Source organism: Anolis sagrei, chromosome 2 (assembly GCF_037176765.1).
Source record: "Anolis sagrei isolate rAnoSag1 chromosome 2, rAnoSag1.mat, whole genome shotgun sequence".
NCBI classification, from domain to species: domain Eukaryota; kingdom Metazoa; phylum Chordata; class Lepidosauria; order Squamata; family Dactyloidae; genus Anolis; species Anolis sagrei.
Window position 1 is genome coordinate 163,050,365 of NC_090022.1, and position 18,900 is coordinate 163,069,264.

General features: G+C 42.4%; 1 protein-coding gene and 1 long non-coding RNA gene across 13 annotated transcripts in view; one reads left to right on the forward strand and one right to left on the reverse strand.

The window, feature by feature from the left end:
- Window positions 1-18,900, forward strand: part of NFIX (nuclear factor I X) — a 316,203-nt gene that overhangs the window by 204,903 nt on the left and 92,400 nt on the right. The gene's annotated exons all lie outside the window — the stretch shown is intronic.
- On the reverse strand, window positions 3,506-8,518 carry LOC137096088 (uncharacterized). Its single transcript, XR_010909255.1, has 2 exons — window positions 8,352-8,518; window positions 3,506-3,948 (listed from the first exon to the last, which is right to left on the reverse strand). It is a non-coding gene; the product is annotated as an uncharacterized lncRNA (long non-coding RNA).

The following is an 18,900-nucleotide window of genomic DNA, read 5'->3' on the forward strand; positions in this document are numbered from 1 at the left end:
GTGGATAAATAAAATGACAGGTAACCATCCTGGAGATATTTATTTATTTATTTATTTGGCTTGTATACCGCTACTCCCAATTTGGCTCGGAGACGTTTACAGCAGTAGATTAAAACAATACAATTAACTTTAAAATACAATAAAAACAAGAACAGACATAGTCCCGAGTTATTCACCCATCGAAAGCTTGTCGGAAGAGAAAGGTTTTACAGGCTTTCCGAAAAGCAAGTAGATCTCGGATAGATCGGGTTTCAACTGGCAAGATATGGAGGTCATACTCTAATGGATTTTCCTCTAGTGTCCTGATTCAGTTATCTGTGGATTTTTAGTTCTTGGTCCAAGAGAAGAGAGAAAAAAGACTGATTGGAGAAGATTTTGTCATATCTTATCTAATAACCCCACAATTTTCTACCTTTGAATTTCGTAGTTTGAGTGTAAAAAAATTCTAGTTAAACTGATAAGCTTTGAAAGTCTGGACTTTATGGGTTCAGTTCTGAATTCTGAGAGTTTTAAGGATTGAGCCTTGTAAATTAGCATTGGAGAATAGGGAGGTAAGCAGAATTCTCTTCCTAGATTTGGAAGAACTCTAATGGAGGTGAGTAAGTGTAAATATGGGTGTTCAGTGACTTGACAAAGCATTCCTGGGTGCGTTCCTCATCAATATGGCCACTTTCTCCTTGCAAGAAGTTTTCCCTTCTATGTTTGGGCTTTTCCTAACTGTAAAGTGGCTGGAAATACCTTGGCCTGTAGAGCTATGCCTTCTTTGCACTACTATGGCCCTGCATGTGCCATGAGCTCACAGGAAACGTAGTCCATTGCTTGCTGGCTCAAGTGTGGCGTGTGTTGCTGATTATGGTCTCCACTGTGGCAAGAGCAGCCGGGACACTGTTTGTGGCTTCCTGCTCTGTTACTAAGGCAGAAAGTAGGTCATTGCCGGGAAAGTAAATGGGAAAAAGCTGTGAGGGTGGCACAGGGCAGCTGGCTGGGCTGGGCTGGGCTGCACGCTCTCTCCCTCTAGCTGGGTTAACTCTTTATAATGACTCTAATGTGGAACAGAAGGTCAGGCTTGATTTTGAGGTTACCTCGGATAACCTCCCCAAGGCAGACAAAAGGGCCTTTCAGCCAGCCCAGGCCTCCTGAGCCTGCACACTGAGCCTCCTCTGCTCCCTCCTTCCCTCCTCCCGCTCACGGCTCCACTTCCTCTGCCAGCAGTAGGCTGGGATAGTGGTAGAACTAGACTGTTGCATGACGTATGTGTAGAGTTTTCTAAAATAGCTATTGCTGGATCTGTCCTGGGGTTAAAACAGACGCAAAAGGAGGAATTTGTCACAGAGAAAAATTAGAAAAGAAGATGGGCTTAAAACACCCATTGGCAGCAAATGACAGCAGCAGCAAGGGGCCGTAATGTTGGGACAGCCCTCTTGAAATACAGAGGATTGTCCCAAGCTTACATCCTCTTGTGGCTATTATTGTCTTTTGCTGTCAACTTCAGGTTAGTGGCAGTGCTATGAATGAGAAACTGCCTACTACCATACTTTGAAAATTCATTGAGAGCAGTGTAATGTAATAATTTGAGCATTGGACTATGACTCTGGAGACCAGGGATCAAACCTCATTCAGCCATGGAAACCCACTAGGTGAACTTGGGTAAATCACGTTCTCTCTACCTGAGAAGAAGGTAATGGCGAATTCCATTTCCCCATCATCCTATCATCATAGGTTGTCACTCGTGGCCAAATATGATTGTTCTCCGAGGGTAGAGTCCTGGCGGTGGGTCCGTAAGTGACTGTAGAGACCTATTTTGGGTCCGCATGATCCTCTGTTGAGGACATAGATTTCCCGGTGGAAGGTGGTTGCAACAAGAGTTTGTCTGATGCAGCCATGGAAACCCACTAGGTGAACTTGGGTAAATCACGTTCTCTCCACCTGAGAAGACGGCAATGGCGAATTCCATCTCCCCATCATCCTATCATCATAGGTTGTCACTCGTGGCCAAATATGATTGTTCACCAAGGGTAGAGTCCTGGCGGTGGTTCCGTGACTGTGGAGACCTATTTTGAATCCACATGATCCTCTATTGAGGATATAGATTTCCAGATGGAAGGTGGTCGCAAGAAGAGTTTGCCTGACGCAGCTTCCTCTTAGCACGTTTTTCTCTTTTGGCCTCTATTTGTGCTCCTTCAAAATCCATAGCACTGTTGGTAGCAGATGGCCTCCAGTTACAATACTCAAATGCCTAGGCTTCCCAATTTTCTGGTTGTGTATCAATTTTTTTAAGGTTAGCATTAAGTCCATGTTTAAACCTCTTTTGTTGTCCACTGATATTCCATTTCCCGTTCTATACCTGAATAAAGTAACTGCTTTGGGAGCTGGTGGTTGAAACTAATTCCCTGTAAACACCTCTTGTCAAGAAAGCTCTACTTCGGTTTATGGTCAGAAATGACTTGAAGACACACAAAAACAACAACAGCAAGAAGAAACCTGGAAGTGATCAAGGAGTTACAACATTGAGATGTCAAGAACATAAGTTGCATGTAGAAATAGCAAATCCCCCATGAAAGGTTACGTGGGTATGCTCCATGGTTGATACCACGTACGTTTGTGACTGACCATCCAGATATTACCAAAGTGCCTGCAGTTACTTGTTGGGCTTCTTTCAAAATGTAATGTCTAAATCAGTGTTGAAAACGCGCACACACTCTCTCAAAGCACATTTCCCAGTTGGAAATGAGTCCAGGTAGTAGAAAAAGAAGCAGGAGAAGAGGAAATTTGGCTCGCATTTTCAGAAGAGAGAGTTGGGATGCGGGAGGAGGGGGAAGCATGAAGTAGGGGGAAGGGATGACAAAGCCACCTCTTATTCCTGGCTCTTGCCTCTCCCCTTCTTCTCTCAGCACAAAGTAAATTGTATACCCCAGCAGTGTTCAGTATGTGTGTGTGTGTTGGGGGGGAACAGTGCTCCCTCTCCCATTTCCCTCCCCTCCAAGAGCTGGTTTTCAGAGCTCTCTGCAGGAATAGGCCCCTCCTGTGCTCAGAGTAACCTTAGCCCCTCTGGGCTCCTGCCAAACAGATGCAGGGGACTGGAACAGGCCCAAGCGGAGCTCAGCGCTTGTGAGTATTTTAGGAAAGCTCAGCTCTGTGTGTGCGTATGCGTGTGTGTATTTAAAGGGACACTAATCTCTTTTCTTTATGTCAATTTTTTCGCTTTGTGGTTTTCTTCATTCCCTTTCTCTTTCCATCAGACTTTTAACCTCTCTCCCAGTGTTTGTTCCTTTTTCTCTCTCTCTCTTTTACTCATTCCAGGCACTGACAACACTTTCAGGTCATCAGAGAGTACAGTAGGCACAGAGAAACACATTTCCTGGATTGTTCAAAACCGTTCCCTCGCACCCGTGCTTGATGTGGTCCTCTCCTTCCTCCCCAACCCTCACCTGCCCCCACCCTGCCTCCAGTCCAAGGCCTGAGCTCATATTTCTGTTTATTGATTGATTCATTTTCTGAGAGAAACCACATTTTAAAATAACTTTTATTAAAAGCGGAGAAACAAAGGAGGAGACGCTGTCCAAGGCCCAGTGCAATTGGCAGCCTCAGTGCTTTGAGGGGCCCAGTTGGGGTAGTAGAGGGTCTACAGCTTTCTCCATGCAATGCGGCAGCTCTCTGCACTATGCACGATATGTGAGGATGAAGGCCTTCCCGTAAAATGTTCAGTTGTGAAAAGCTCCTTGCAGATGCTATGTCTGTGATAGCTGAGTGGTGTGTTAGCTCTGGGACAGAACTGAAGATGTGTTGCTCGGTCTGCACTTGGAAACATTACTTTTTGGACTGTGAGTCCCAGAATTCTCCAGCCAGCACATGTGTTGGATAAGTACTAGCCATATTGGTTCAGGGATTGTGGAAGCTGTAGTAAGAAAGATCCTTTTACAAGCTGTGAGTGGGTGTGATCTTTCTGTCCTGAAAAGAGAATAAAAGCCTGTTATGGGATTTTGTTTCATTCCTACATTGGAAAGATTTAAAATCAGGGCTGCCTTCTGGATTTTGTAAACAAACTACTTGGGATAGACAGGTTTCTATCCAAAAACTGGACTATCAACCTCTTTGGAACTCAAAATGTGCATTTCCGTTAAAAATGAAGTCAAAAATATTTCATTTTGAATTTCTGTTTTTTATGCCAATTTTTTTTCTTATTCTAATTTTCATATGTCTCAAACTTTTCTGTAGTCTCTAGGCCAGGGGCGCCAATCTAATTTTCATCAAGGGATACATCAGTTTTATGGTTGTTTTCAATGGGCTGTTGAATCCATGGACAGAGACTAGATACAGCGGGCCGGCTTTCATTTTTTTACATTGTGGTTGGTGTTCTTTCGTTTTTACCCATTTTGGGTCCCCACATGTTACTGAACAACAACTCCCATCAGTTTTGATTATCCACCATGCAGACTGGGGATAATGGGTATTTCAACCCAACTGCACTTGTGGCTTTGAGGTTGGGGAAAGGCTAAAGGACATTTAAATGCCAGACATCATATTCACAAGCCTTGTATCTAAATTCAAGCCCCACTCCCCTGACTAAGCATAACAACCCACAGCCTTCCAGATGTTATTGTTCATGACTCCCATCAGCTCTAGTCATAATGTCTAATGATGAGGAATACAGGAGTTGTAGTCCAGCATTTGGAGGGCCACATAAAATGACATGAAGGGCCAGATTTGGCTTCCACACCTTCAGTTTGACACATCTGCCCTAGAAATTATGCCTACAGTACCTAAAGAATAAAGTGTCCCAGGCAAAAGTCCAAACTTTTAAAACAGTGGTTCTCACCCTGTGGGTCCCCAGGTGTTTTGGCCTACAACTCCCAGAAATCCGAGCCAGTTTACCAGCTGTTAGGATTTCTGGGAGTTGAAGGCCAAAACATCTGGGGACCCACGGGTTGAGAACCACTGTTTTAAAATATAAATAACAGATGAGTAAAGCTAAGCTCAGACCAGATAGTGCAGAGTGTGAATGCACTTTTGGGGATCCTGAGACCAGCGTAACAGGCAATAGACAGCCTAGGTATTCACTTCATACTAAAACATATCAATATTAGGCCCCATCACACGACCTAATAATAATAGTAATAATAATAATAATAATAATAATACTTTATTTGAATACCGTACCATGCTATATCCCCAAAGGGACTCAGGGCAGTTTCCAACATATAAGGCAAAACATTCAATTGGCAAGAAGAAAATAATACAGACCAAAAAAAAAAAAGACAAAAATCCTGCTAAAACCCTACAATAAAAATTTAAACCAATTTAAATTATAACTCCATCAGGTTCAACAAAACCTATTTCCAGGACTACAAAATGGGCATGTCAACTATAGAAGGGCTGGGCAAGGGATAGTGCAACAGCGTATCATAGCACTGGAAAGTGGAGAAAGTGCAGAACAGAGTACTAACTGACGACCTAGGGACTGGTCCTAGGGACTTTAATGCAGTTTGAAACTGCATTGAGCTGCATTATATGACAATATAGATGGAGACTAGTAATTTAACTGCATTGTACGAGTCTACATTGTCAATGTAATGAAGTTTCAATTATATAGCAGTATGGATGGGTTCTTAAAGCCTTACTGCTGTGATACCTGGGACGATAAATGTTTTTGGGGTAGCAAAGGTAGAGTGTCAATTAATTCTTAGGAAAGTAACTCACCATTGGCTAATAGTCAAAATAGCCACACAGGGGCGGCTCAACCTATTATGCAAAGTAAGCATTTGCAGTATAGTTGATTTTGCCCAGGGGTGCTCTTGAAGCGCTCTTGGGGGAAAATAGACCTTGACATATGCGAGTTGTAGTTACTGGGATGTACAGTTCACCTACAATCAAAGAGCATTCTGAACTCCACCAATGATGGAATTGAACCAAATATGGCACATAGAACTCCCACGTTGAACAGAAAATATATATCAGTGATTGGTTGGGGGGGGGGGCAAAATACTGTTTGCTTACCGTCGAAAATTACCTAGGGCCGCCTCTGTAGCCACAGCATGTAGGTGCAACTGTAGGTTTTATTAAATGTCAATAAGAAACAAATAATTGGGATGGACAGGTAACTCTATAACAATGTTTGTATGAAGTCCAGTGTTGAAGCTAGAATAATGGGCCTTGGGGTCACTGGCTTGGCTTCTGTGACCTATTGTTTGACAAGTCTTCTAATATACACATGCCACATAACTTTCTCTTTCCACAAGAGACCAATAAAGATCCTGTAGTCAGAATGGAAAGGCATGTCAAGGAAGGCCCACGATAGTTTGATGTTTTCCTTTAAGCCGTGATTGTGCATTCCATGATAAAGCCCATAATAGAATCCAAGCCTGGCTAAGGACTGCCAGTTGCTCAGTTCCTGCAAAATTCAGTTAGCACAACGTATAAGTAAACCTGACTCAGTGGATCAGAAAGGGCATACAGGAAGTCACCAACATTATAACCGGAGACAGTGACATGTGTTAGAAAACAAAGGATCAACAAAGGGTATAATTTGTAGGAATTGTTTTATTTTGCAGAAATAAAATTTGTTCAGCTTTTTGTGGTTTGGAGATGCTGTTACAGTATATTTATAGTGTTACAGTTGTATTATTTTAACTACATACTAGACTCCATGAATGTTTATTCCCACATATAGCAAGATTAATATGCAGTGTTCTAGAAGAAAAACTTGGAATTAGTTGTGTTTTAAGAGCATATATGTAGGTATGTTCCCAAACTACAATGTAATATATACACATAATTTCTTGTTGCTTCTCCTCCTTCCTGTTTGTTTGCTGGTTGTGTAGTCCATTTGTCATCCACTTCATGAGATATCCAAATCTAGGTTTCCAGCAGAGCTGGATTTCAGTGTAGTCCTAATATGCACATATTCTATAGATTATCTTCCCTTTCTCTTCTAAAGCCCGGAAAGTAGCAGCCTTCTTATCTTGCAAATGTGTGCCTGAATACAGATGTTCTGAATATTGAGACACAAGCATCCCAACATTCAAAGTCTCAATAATGAGCTTTTTCCAAATGACCAATCTGAAAGTTCAAAGAGGCTCAAGGAGCTTTCTGCCATCATCCCCTTGCCTTCCTAGCCATGGTTCCAGTAACTCACTTGCAACAGTGAGTATTTCTAGAGCTCCAGTAGATAGCCTTTTTCTTCCAAAAAATGGGACTGGTGGTGAATCTACATTGTTAAATTAATGCAATGTGGCACCACTTGAACTTCTATGGCTCAATGCTATGGTGAGCGATAGCAATATGGAGAGATCACCCTGCACCTGTATGTACCTGCTTTTTTCTGTGTATAGTTGTGAAAGCTGGACAGTGAAGAAAACTGATAAGAAGATACTCACCATGTATGAAATGTTGTACTGGAAGAGAGTTCTGCAGATTCTGTGAGCTGCCAAAAATCAAATAAATGGATCCTAGACCAAATAGTCTGAACTCTCTCTTGAAGCCAAGATGACTTAACTGAGGCTGTTGTATATTGACCATATTATGAGAAGACAAGACTCACTAGTAAAACCAATAATATTTGGTAAGGTACAAGATGGTAGGAAAAAAAGAAGATTGCATTACAGATGGATGAACTCAATCAAGGAAGCCTTATCCCCGAGTCTGTAAGACTGAGCCGGGCAGTTGAGAATGGGGTGGAGTGGAGTCCTGTCATTCATAGTCGCTATACAGTCCTCTCTATGCATGCAAGGCAAAAGGGAGACCAAACATCTCTATACAGTATTCTTTGTAAATTGTTGTGTTCCTAAACACACGCAATTCACTAAGTTCACTGCAATCTGCCAGGAATCTTTCATAGAGGAGCAGGATAAGACGGATGCTGGAAAATCACTTCAAGGCATACAGAAACATTGTGTTGTTTAGCATCAGATGTGTCGTTCTTTAATTTGGTTTATAAACACAGGAAATACAAGGTTTCGAATACTGTGTGAAAACATCTCTGAGCATGTTGAGGACTACCAGCCACTTCAGGACCAGTGTTGTCCTGCCGGATGCTGCTGCAAGGATGGAAGTGAGCAGTTGGCTGTCTCCAAGGAAGGCCAATTGCCCTTTCAAAAACCTTCACAACCCAAAGGCAAAAGGTGGCTAATATTCCTACACTGACCGCTCCTCACTCTTTTGAAGCGAGATCTAACTCCCGTCCTGTACATTTGAACGATCGCTTCTCTCCTTTTATCTACTCATCTGTTGAACCCATTTTATCTTTTGCATCACTTGATTTTCCTGTCTATACATATATTGACGAGGCATATCTTTTTTTTCTGCTATCCGGTAGAAGAAAATGATCTTTCAATGGCCGGGGCCTTGCTACCTACCCTGTTGCTATACCGCCATTTTAGGGGAGCGCAGGGTTGGCGGTGTGTTCCCATCTCACTCCTGTTTCTGTCTCCTTTGCCTTCATCAAATGGCTGCAGCAAGCACAGGCTGCTCATAAAAACCTGGCTGCCAACAGGCACCCGGGCAGTGCCAAGTCTCCTCTTAAAGAGACAAACACCTTTTTCTTCCTGTGGGATTAACTGTCCAGCTGCAGCTAGGCAGCACAGAGGGCTTGGCTATAGCTTGAAGGCATCTTTTATACCACTCCTGCAACCAATCCTACTCAGTCTACATTTTGTTTTTCTCTTCCTCTTCCTTATGGCGTATTTAGATTCCCAAAGAGCATGTTCGGCGAATCTGTTTTTTGTTACGTCCCGTCTTTTCATCTTTACATCTTATTCCTGTGATCATTATTATTTCTACTGCTATTCTTATATCTTTAGTTCTTCATATTCTTGTTGTTTAATAAAGCAGTCCAAGAACAGAGGTCCTGCAATTCTCTTCTTCTGGTGTGGGGACCTCCAACCCATGCAGCCACGTTGCCAGTGCTTCTCTTGAACATGTTTTATTCCCTCTAACTTGAACTTTAGGCTGTGACAGAATTTCATCTCAAAGTTTCGACAGTTGTGTCAGAGCAAAATTTGTTCAGTTCAAAAAATCTGAACTGAACCATAATCTTTGCAATATTTTAATTGACTTAGTCAGCTACCAAGGAAATAATTTTTGCAGTAGAATTTTGAATGACAGCTCACCAAATAAAACTTTTTATCCTCCCCCCCCCCCCCCCCCCAGCCCACATCCTTAGTGGGGCCAGTACAGTAACCAAGGCTTCTATTCAGACTTTGATTAAACTAATGGTGCCTTTCTGATTCTTTGCTGGGACAGAGGCTGGTTGGCAATTCCCTTGGACCATTTTTCTGCCATGGAGTAGTGCCATCTCGTGGCAGGTGTGTGTACTGCACCATTGCTTGGCCCTTCGCCTAACACAATAGCTGTTTACAACTGTGGCCCCTTGGCACTTCCTGCTTTCCATCAATCTTAATTCCCCACCGGTTATGATATCCCCCCTCCTTTTTTTCTTTCTAGGCTGGGTTGATTCTGCTTTTGTAATCTTAGCCTTCGGAATATCTTTGCCTGTTATGAGTTGTAAGCATTCCGAGTGTCTACATCCTTTCAATCTCAAGCCTCCATTTCTGCTCCTTTCCTCTTCCCTATCCTTGTCTCCCTATGAATTGACCATTCTCTTCACAATCTAGGGCAAGGGTCCTCAAACTAAGGCCCAGGGGGCGGATACGGCCCTCCAAGGTAATTTACCCGGCCCTTGCTCAGGGTCAACCTAAGTCTGAAATGACTTGAAAGCACACAACAGCAACAACAGCAACAACCCTATCTGATCAGTCACACACTTCCCATTGAAATACTAATAAATTTATATTTGTTAAAATTGTTCTTCATTTTAATTATTGTATTGTTTTTAAGGGGTTTTTTTGCACTACAAATAAGATATGTGCAGTGTGCATAGGAATTAATTCATGCTTTTTTTCAAATTATAATCCGGCCCTCCGACAGTTCGAGGGACTATGACCTGGCCCTCTGTTTAGAAAGTTTGAGGACCCCTGATCTAGAGAGAAGCCTTCATTTCAATCATCCTGTTTTGTTTCCTTAGGCCCTTCTAGCCCTTATTTATTATCTTCTTCTGCACTTTTCTACCAGCCCTGGTCTAGAAACACCATTTCACAAACTCCCACCCTCAAGTTTAGTATTTATTACTATTCAGGCTCTTGGTTGTTTTATGTTATTATGATGTTGTTTTATAAATTTTATTGCATTGTGCTTTTAATCTCTGTTTGATTGAGCTTGTCCTTATGTAAGCTGCCCTGAGTCCCTTCGGGGAGATGGAGGCAGGATACAAAAATAAAGTTCTTATTATTATTTGAAACACAACAAGATGAGTTCACAGCAGACACTCTGCTGGCTGTTGTATTGGATCACACATCAGCCACTTCCCAAGTGTCTAGGACTGTGTGATGTATCAGCAAATAATGCGTGCAGACCCCATTATTATTATTATTATTATTATTATTGTTATTATTATTGACCTCATGGCCTCTTTGCCACCCCTTACAGTCACCATTCCTTTCCTAGCAGAGGCTGCCATCCTCCAGCACAGAGAAGCTTCATCCGGCTCTGCACCAGTGACCAGGAGCTTTGGAGAGACTGCTGGGCAGGAAATGGTGCCAGCATTGTCTGGAGAGCGTGCATATCCCTCCGCCTCCTTCCCTGTCCCCTTGCCAGTCAGAGGCCTCTGATTGTCAGTGCCCCAACCAGAAGGGTTAGGCAGGCACAAAGTGCCAGCAGCTTCCCTTGGCTATGGGCTGTAGAAGAGCAGGCCCAGGGCCAATGCAAGTGTTACTGTCTTTTCTTTTCCTTCTGTCTCTTGAAAAATGTGGGGAGAGCAAATTTAGCAGCAAAGGAAGAGAAGAGTTTTCGCTTTCACATAGAACCCAATGAAAGAAAGTGCATGTCTGAAAGGTGGGCACAGAATCTGGTGATTTTTCTCTGTCAAAGGGGTCTGAACACAAGAAACAAATCATTGATGGTAACAGGAAGCACAATCACCAAATGAAACATGAGTAGTCGCCTGCTACTGAAAGACGAGGTCCCAATTTTGCTCCCAGTGGCTTTATATCCTATACACATTTCATCCTGAACTCCAATAGCTCACACTCCTCCCAATATTACCAAATACCTCTGCTTCCCTCTGCAGTTCTTCTCAAAATGGTGGCATCTCATCAATTCCTATCACCATTTTGAAGACAACTGTAGAAGAACATGCGGTACTTCACGGTAGTGCAGGCTTCTGGGGTGCTTGTGAAAGTGAGGGTATTTTCACATGTTACAATATCTGCAAAACTACATCCGACATGAGCGTTTCATGGTACCTGATCCTCAGTATTCTGAATCTAGATGAGCACTACCACCTCTTTCCAGACATCACCAGTGATTTTTCATTTGCTGTCCTTTGCTACTTTTCCAAGGGGCAAAATAAATTTTCTCGGATATTAAAGAGCTTTGTCCCTATTCCTGGGTAATTGGAGCAATACTCACTGCAAACCCAAGTACCTTCAAGACTGTAAGAAGAGAATTAGACACCAATTCCATATAATAATAATAATAATAATAATAATAATAATAATCCTTTATTTGTACCCCGCTACCATCTCCCAAAGGACTCGGTGCGGCTTACAAGAGGCCGAGCCCAAATACAACAATAAAAACAGCAGCAACAACAACAACACAATAACTCAAAAAACAAAGCAATAACATGGTAACAACATCCAATGACGCAATTAAAAACAATGGCCGGGCCAAATGTAATAATTAAAATTAAAAGTGCTGGGCATGACAAGGTGGGGTGTTTGGAGGGGATATCTTGGATCTCTGATAAAGTGCGTTGGGACATAATGCAAGGAGTTTCCTTATTCTGGAAAGGCACACTGGAACAACCACATTTTCAAGCTCCTCCTAAAGATTGCTAGTGGACATTGCTAGATGTCCTTAGGGAGAGAGTGGACATTGCTAGATGTCCTTAGGGAGAGAGTTCCAGAGTCGAGGGGCCACCACCAAAGAAAGCCCTATCCCTCGTCCCCACCAATCGCGCTTGCGATGCTGGCGGGATCGTGAGCAGGGCCTCTCCAGATGAATGAAGAGATCGTGTGGGTTCATACACATAGATGCAGTCATGCAGGTAGGCGGGTCCTAAACCATTTAGGGCTTTGTAGGTAAGCACCTGCACCTTGAATTGGGACCGGAAAATGAATGGCAGCCAGTGGAGCTCCTTAAACAGGAGGGTTGACCTCTCCCTGTAAGGAGCACCAGTTAACAATCTGGCCGCCCCCCGTTGGACCAATTGAAATTTCTGGGCCGTTTTCAAGGGCAGCCCGATGTAAAGCGCATTACAGTAGTCCAATCTGGAAGTGACTAAGGCATGGACTACCCTGGCCAGATCCGCCTTCACGAGGTACAGTTGCAGTTGGCGCACGAGTCTTAATTGTGCCAGAGGTCTTGATATTTTTAACGGATTCTTTCCACACTGAATTGTATGAACAGCAACCTTAAAGTGATTGTTGCTGACAGACCTGCCTCTTTTAAATTCCTCTCTCACCTCACTGTGTACAGTTGTCCCTCCAACCATGTGTACAATGTGGGAATGAATATGAATGTGTGCATGTTCCAAAATTCTGCATAACACTCCATACATAGGTTGAAGTGGCTAATTTCCACAAAACCCCATGCTAAAATAAATGAGTTAGTATTTTGAAGTGCACAGGATTGTTGGTTGGTTGCTCTGCAACAGATGTTATACCTTTATATAGAAAACAGTGGGAAATGAATTAAAATGCCTTCAGACTAAAGTACAATAGGTAAATGTTCATACCAAAACAAGTCTCAAATGGAAGAAAACAGATTTGAGGAAGAGAGAGCAACATAGCAAGAGTTTCCCCTTATTCCTGATGCTACTGTACCCTATTTGAGTATTACAAGATTGCACCTTTTAACTCTGTTTCATCTTAACATTGGGACATTGATAACTGGGTTTATGCTCATTATTCATTTTATTTGGTTTGTTGTTGTAAGATCTCCCATGTATGCTTGTGTATGAAGGTTATTGGTATTGCGAGGTTTCTTAAAGGGCTCTGAAGATGGTGCTCATTTATTAATAATGAGTTAATGATCTTAGGTGATAGCAACAGAAAGCAGAGGCAAGTACTTGGTAAGTAATTGGGTGGGTGACCAAGAACCGGACCAAATTGGCTCAGTGGCTGGACGTTCCCCAACCATGGTATAGGCAAAGGCAATTAGTCTGGCTTTGGGGATTTTACAGAATGCTCAAGTTAGTACTTTTTTTTTTAAAGCTTGCAGCAACTGGTATTATCATAAACTATAGGTCAGGGGTCCTCAAACTAAGGCCCGGGGGCTGGATATGGCTCTCCAAGGTCATTTACCCAGCCCTCGCTCAGGGTCAACCTAAGTCTCAAACAACTTGAAAGCACACAACAACAACAACAACAACAACAACCCTATCTCATCAGCCAAAAGCAGGCCCACACTTCCCATTGAAATACTAATAAGTTTATATTTGTTAAAATTGTTTTTCATTTTAATTATCATATTGTTTTAAAATGTTTTTTGCACTACAAATCAGATATGTGCAGTGTGCATAGGAATTCATTCATGATTTTTTTCAAATTATAATCCGGCCCTCCAACAATTTGAGGGACTGTGACCTGGCCCTCTGTTTAAAAAGTTTGTGGACTCTTGCTATAGGTTATGGTGACTCTACCATAAGGTAGAAAGATTTGCTTTTTCCATTTTCTTAGGCTGAGAGCATGTGACTTGTGTAAAGCCACCAACTAGGCAGGGATTTTAACCAAGGATTCTAGCCCAACACTCAAACTATTATACCATCCTGGTGATCTTGAGTCACAAGAAGAGGGAAATGACAAGCAACAACAACATCAGATTTCATATTTTGTCCATCCTGATCGAAAAACATGTTTAGTACTGTACTTCTAATTTAGATTATAAATTTATAGTGGAAAATAAATGTGTATTTTCCTGAGACTTATAAATATGTATCTTCCTGGGTTATAACTCTAACTAAGACCTTCTAGCTAACCATTGTATCCTTTGAATTTTTCAAAAATGATTAGAAACCCAGATTTTGTTACTATTTATAAAAGTGGAACGTGACCAGCTAGAATCTGTGCAATAGCATTGCTTTTGACACTGGGTGGGTTTCCCAGAAAGAGGGGTGGAGTGCAGCTGGAGCAGGAGGTTGGATGAGTCCTTTGAGTGAAGGGACAGGCGGAGAGGTTGTCTTAGGAGGATCCAATGTTCTTGTAATTGTGTGCCTTCAAATCGTTCCTGACTTATGGAAGCCCTGAGACAATCCCATCACAAGGTTTTCTTGGCAGAAGTTGTTCAAAGGGGGGTTGTCTTTGCTTCCCTCTGAGTCTGAAAAAGTGTGACTTGCCCAAGGTCAGTCAGATGGTTTCCATTGCCAATCGAGCATAAAAATCAGTGTCCTTTATGACAATCAAATCCCCACACTATGCTGTCATTCATTCACATCTTGCAATGGCCCAAAGATACAAAAACTGCAGTAATTATGTTAAACTACCAATATTGCAGGGATGGTATTAGGACTACCCAGGCCTAAATACCCTTAAGGCCTGGTTGATTTTGGAAACTAAGCAGGGGCAGTTCTCGTTAGTACTTGGATGGCAGACTGCCAATGAATCCCAACTACTATATTTCAGAGGAAGTAACTGACAAAACTATTTCAAAGTCCTCCTTGCCTAAGAAAACCCTATGAAATCCATCCAGTCACTATATGTTGTCGGGCCTCTTGAAGGCACAGACACAGGCGCTAATCAAAATGTCACAGAATAATGAGCAATCTTTGGATATTTGTTCCTCCGGAATCCACATCCTTAAAATGGAATGCAGGAAGATTTATGCTGATATGCTTGGATTAGCCTCATGGTGCAGAGAAAATTGTAGAATGCACTCCAGGCTAATGGGACCAAAAAACAAACAAACTAAACAAGAAGCAATAGACGGACTGCTTATTTTTATTTCTTTTCCCTTAGCCTATGGCAGTGGAAGAGTTGGCTGCAGTCATAGGTCCCCCTCTAGATGGAGCGGAAGATCTTTGTACGGAGCTTCCTGAGTTCACAGATAGGAGACTGGGAAGGGTTCATCCTCATTCTCTGGCCCCTAGGGCTGAATAGATCTGGAGTTGTTTTCAAATTGGCTATGCCAGCTCATAGATCTCAGGGTGTAAATCACGCAGTGTCCATTCCCATAGTGTGGCATGAGTAACAATAATTCACATATCCAACTGTCCCTGGGTTTGTAGCAAGCAGCCCTAACCTTTAACTTTCTCCTGTGCTCTTGGCAAGTGGCACACATAAACCAGCAAGAGCAAATGACACCGTGGAGGGATGCAGGAGAGAACTTCAGGGGGAGGAAAGGAAGAGATCTCACTTCAAATTATAATATATCCCTTCTTAGTTTATAGCAAAGAGAATGGTTGTTTGATGCTCGGACAGGAAAGACTGCAAGCCCAGCCCCTCTAAGACCTTGCAGGAGAATATGAAGAAGGAATTCCAGGGTGAGGCAGCTCTGCTTCAGTGTCAGCCCTGAAAATGGCACAGGACCCAACTTAAATGAAGGTTTCCTAAAGAAGCCAGGAGATTCCACTTCCTAAAAAGGGTGTCTGTGCTGTCGCACACTGGGCCTGTGCATAAGACTGTAGACAGGACATAAATTCCATGTTCCCAACGGGACGCCGGGGCTGCCTCAGATTAAAGGCCCTTGGATTTCCTTAAAACAGAGTCTTTAGATTGCTTAAAGATTCAACAAAGTTCTTTATTATTGATGAAAACAAACAGGTACTTTAAAGCTTTCTTAACAGTCTATTGGCTCTCTCTCAATCTTGTCCACAGGGAACAGGCACTATCTTCATAACTGTATACTAACTAATGGGGGAATCCTTAACTTCTAATCTGGGCAGTCTGTCTTTGCCTCTGTTGGCATGGAGCCCCTGCACCCGGTACCAACTGCTTCTGCCTTGCGTGAGTGACCCTTACCAAGCAGAGCTTTGTAGACCTCCAGGGGAAAAGGAGTTCAGGTTTCAGTGATGACTGACTAAAGTCCCTCTGCAAAGGAGCTGTAAGGTTGTATGATCCTCGGCCAAGCTGTGGGCTGTATAACCCCGGCCAAGCTGTAGGCTGTATATCTCCCCGGCCAAGGCGTAGAAGACGAAGCTTTCTACAGGAGCACGTGGTATTATGTCCTGCATGGAAAACTTCTCTGTGTGGACTGAACCCAAACTGGCTCCTATTCCCTCCAAAACCCAAAAAAGGGGGTGGGACCAAGGAACCCAACTATAATTGACAGGTGGTTTGCCCCATGATTGCAGCCAAAAGAAGCCACCTATCTGCAGAGTCCCTGAAACTCAGGACTATAACAAACATTAAATGCAAAGCAAACAAAATTTGAGCTCCTGGTGCAGTTGTACCTGCACAGTGTCACACCAGCATACTCACCTTCCTTTGTTTATGTTTTCACAAACAGACATCATTTTGAAACTGCAATTGAAAAAGTCACTGCTGCTTCCTTCCTGGAACCTTGGTAGATCATCAGAACAGGGCTGGTGGACTGCACGGTGGCTCCTTTAATAGCATCCACAGTTTGCCCAAATACATTTGGGTCCACATTAAAAGAGCCAGAGTAGAATGGTGAAAAGAGCACTGGAATTGAGATAACAGATTCCCACCCAGCCATGAAGCTCATGGGGTCACGTGGGCCAATCCGTTTAACGCATAAGGTATAGAAGGAGTCATTTAAGCCCTTTGGATTCCTTAGAGGATGGGTAAGTGAAAATAAATTGTATGAGTAGTTGAGTCATTGTATGGCTGGCTTAATAGAGGGAGGAAAAATAAATGCAAAATACAAAATCATGGTGTGATGGTTGAGCAGATTAGAGCTGTTTTCTAATAGGTGGTTTCTTGACCAATTATTACTTTTGTACTGTAAGCAACAAGCAAAATTGCAATAATTTGTACACAATATCAATATTGTGCTTTAACTGTACCCTTCTAATGTTCAGTTCAAAACAGTAGATTTGCTGTGAATGGGTCATTTGAAGCACAATACATTTTCATTATCATTTTTGTACTAGGCACTATTTTATGGTATCATTTCTGGGGTTTTTTTTTTTTCAGTCAATGATTTAATTGTTGCTGAAACACTAAGCCGTATAATGCCATACTGCTATGATGCTAATTTTCAATACAGTAATAATATTGAACATTCTGGTCATCGCTAGAATGGCAGTGATGGGAATTTTTTGAAAGTCATTTTAAAACATTGGCGTTCTTGTATTGACATGTCATATTACTACTAATGGGATGAAACTATCATGTCACAATGTTGCTGCTCTGAGAAAAGACAAAAGAACTAGAGGCAAAACACAAGATGACATGGTGAGACGGTTCTGTTAAAAAAGCTGCGTGAAGGGCTAGACTAAATGTAGATTTGAGATTTAGGATCAGATGCAAGCATGAACCTTGCAGATACAGGGTGGGACATAATTATTTTCATTAATAAATAAATCCTCATCCCAGTATTCCTGTTTTTTTTTTATTGGAAAGGAGGGTAGTGTCTCCCCAAACACAGAAGAGATGATTTGTATGAGGATCTTTGGAGGAAAGAAAACAAAAAAAGCTTCTGTGTTCTTTCCACACATATTTGGATGAATTTGGCATTTGTGTGCATGTGTTGTGTATGGGGTGGTAGAAGCAGAAAGAGTTGTCAGGGCACCCACTGAGGCCATGCCTAAGGCCTTTAGCATTCTGATACATTCTGAGGCTGATACTTCCTGCACAATGTGTATGGGGCAGGAGAAGGTTGGGATAATCTGGCAGTACAGGATTTGCAATCAGGAGGCTGATAAAGACGTTTGATAGTGAGGGACACAGCTCAGCACACCCTAGAAACATGCTAGAGGCTTTAGCATGGAAGACTGGTGGCAGCTGAGCTTACTAGACAGTGACAGGGAGGGTTTCAGGCCAGGTCATGCCTGGGTGAATTGTAGGGCCTGGCCTAGCACAGCCCATCTGTTGCATTGTCATTCATACCTTTTATGTGGGGTGAGTGTAGAAGGGGATAGGCAGGGGCTCAACAGCCATTCAGTGACTGGGCTAGCTTCCAGTTTACCTCCCTTCCATGGCTTTTAAGGAAGAGAAAAGGGAAACACTTTTTACTACATGGAACCATCCAAACTTCCACCTTATTCACTTGCTTTTTGTAGTCTTTCTGGCCATCTGAATAGGCAGAAGTAAGGAGCTTATAGAAAGTTTCTGAAAGTCCATCACAAGGTTATATATCATCATAGGCAATCACTTGTGGCTAAGTATGGTGTTTTCCAAGGATAGAGTCTTGACAGTGAGTGGGTCCGTGAGATCCTCTCTACTTAATTTGAAAAAAGCTACTCTCACAGAGTTTAGATGGTGTTGTATTTCGGCGTCTGTGTCAACTTTTGCAGAGAGGTGACTGCCTTGTCCTGCTGTGTCCAATGCAGAAATGGGTTAGAAATTGGTCTCTTCTTGTAGCTTTGGTTAGCCTCAGGGTACATCTGGTGTTATTTCTGAGACTGAATAGTTGTGACCATGGCAAAAGTGCTTATTTCCAGATCCACCTGCTAACAAGTTCCATCATTTCTTTTTGCACTGACCTAGTGCTGTTCATTTATATATTTGTACCTTTGAGGCTAGGAGCAAGTGTGGTGTAGTGTATTGGGTGTTGGACTAGGATTTTGGAGATCACTATTGAAACCAACTTGGTGACCCTGGGCAAGTTACCTCTCTTAGACTCAGAAGAAGTCAAAAGGGAACTTCCTTTGAAAACCCACCAATAATCCAATAATAATAGGTTAGTCAAAAATAACTTAAAGGCATGTAACAACAACAACAAAAG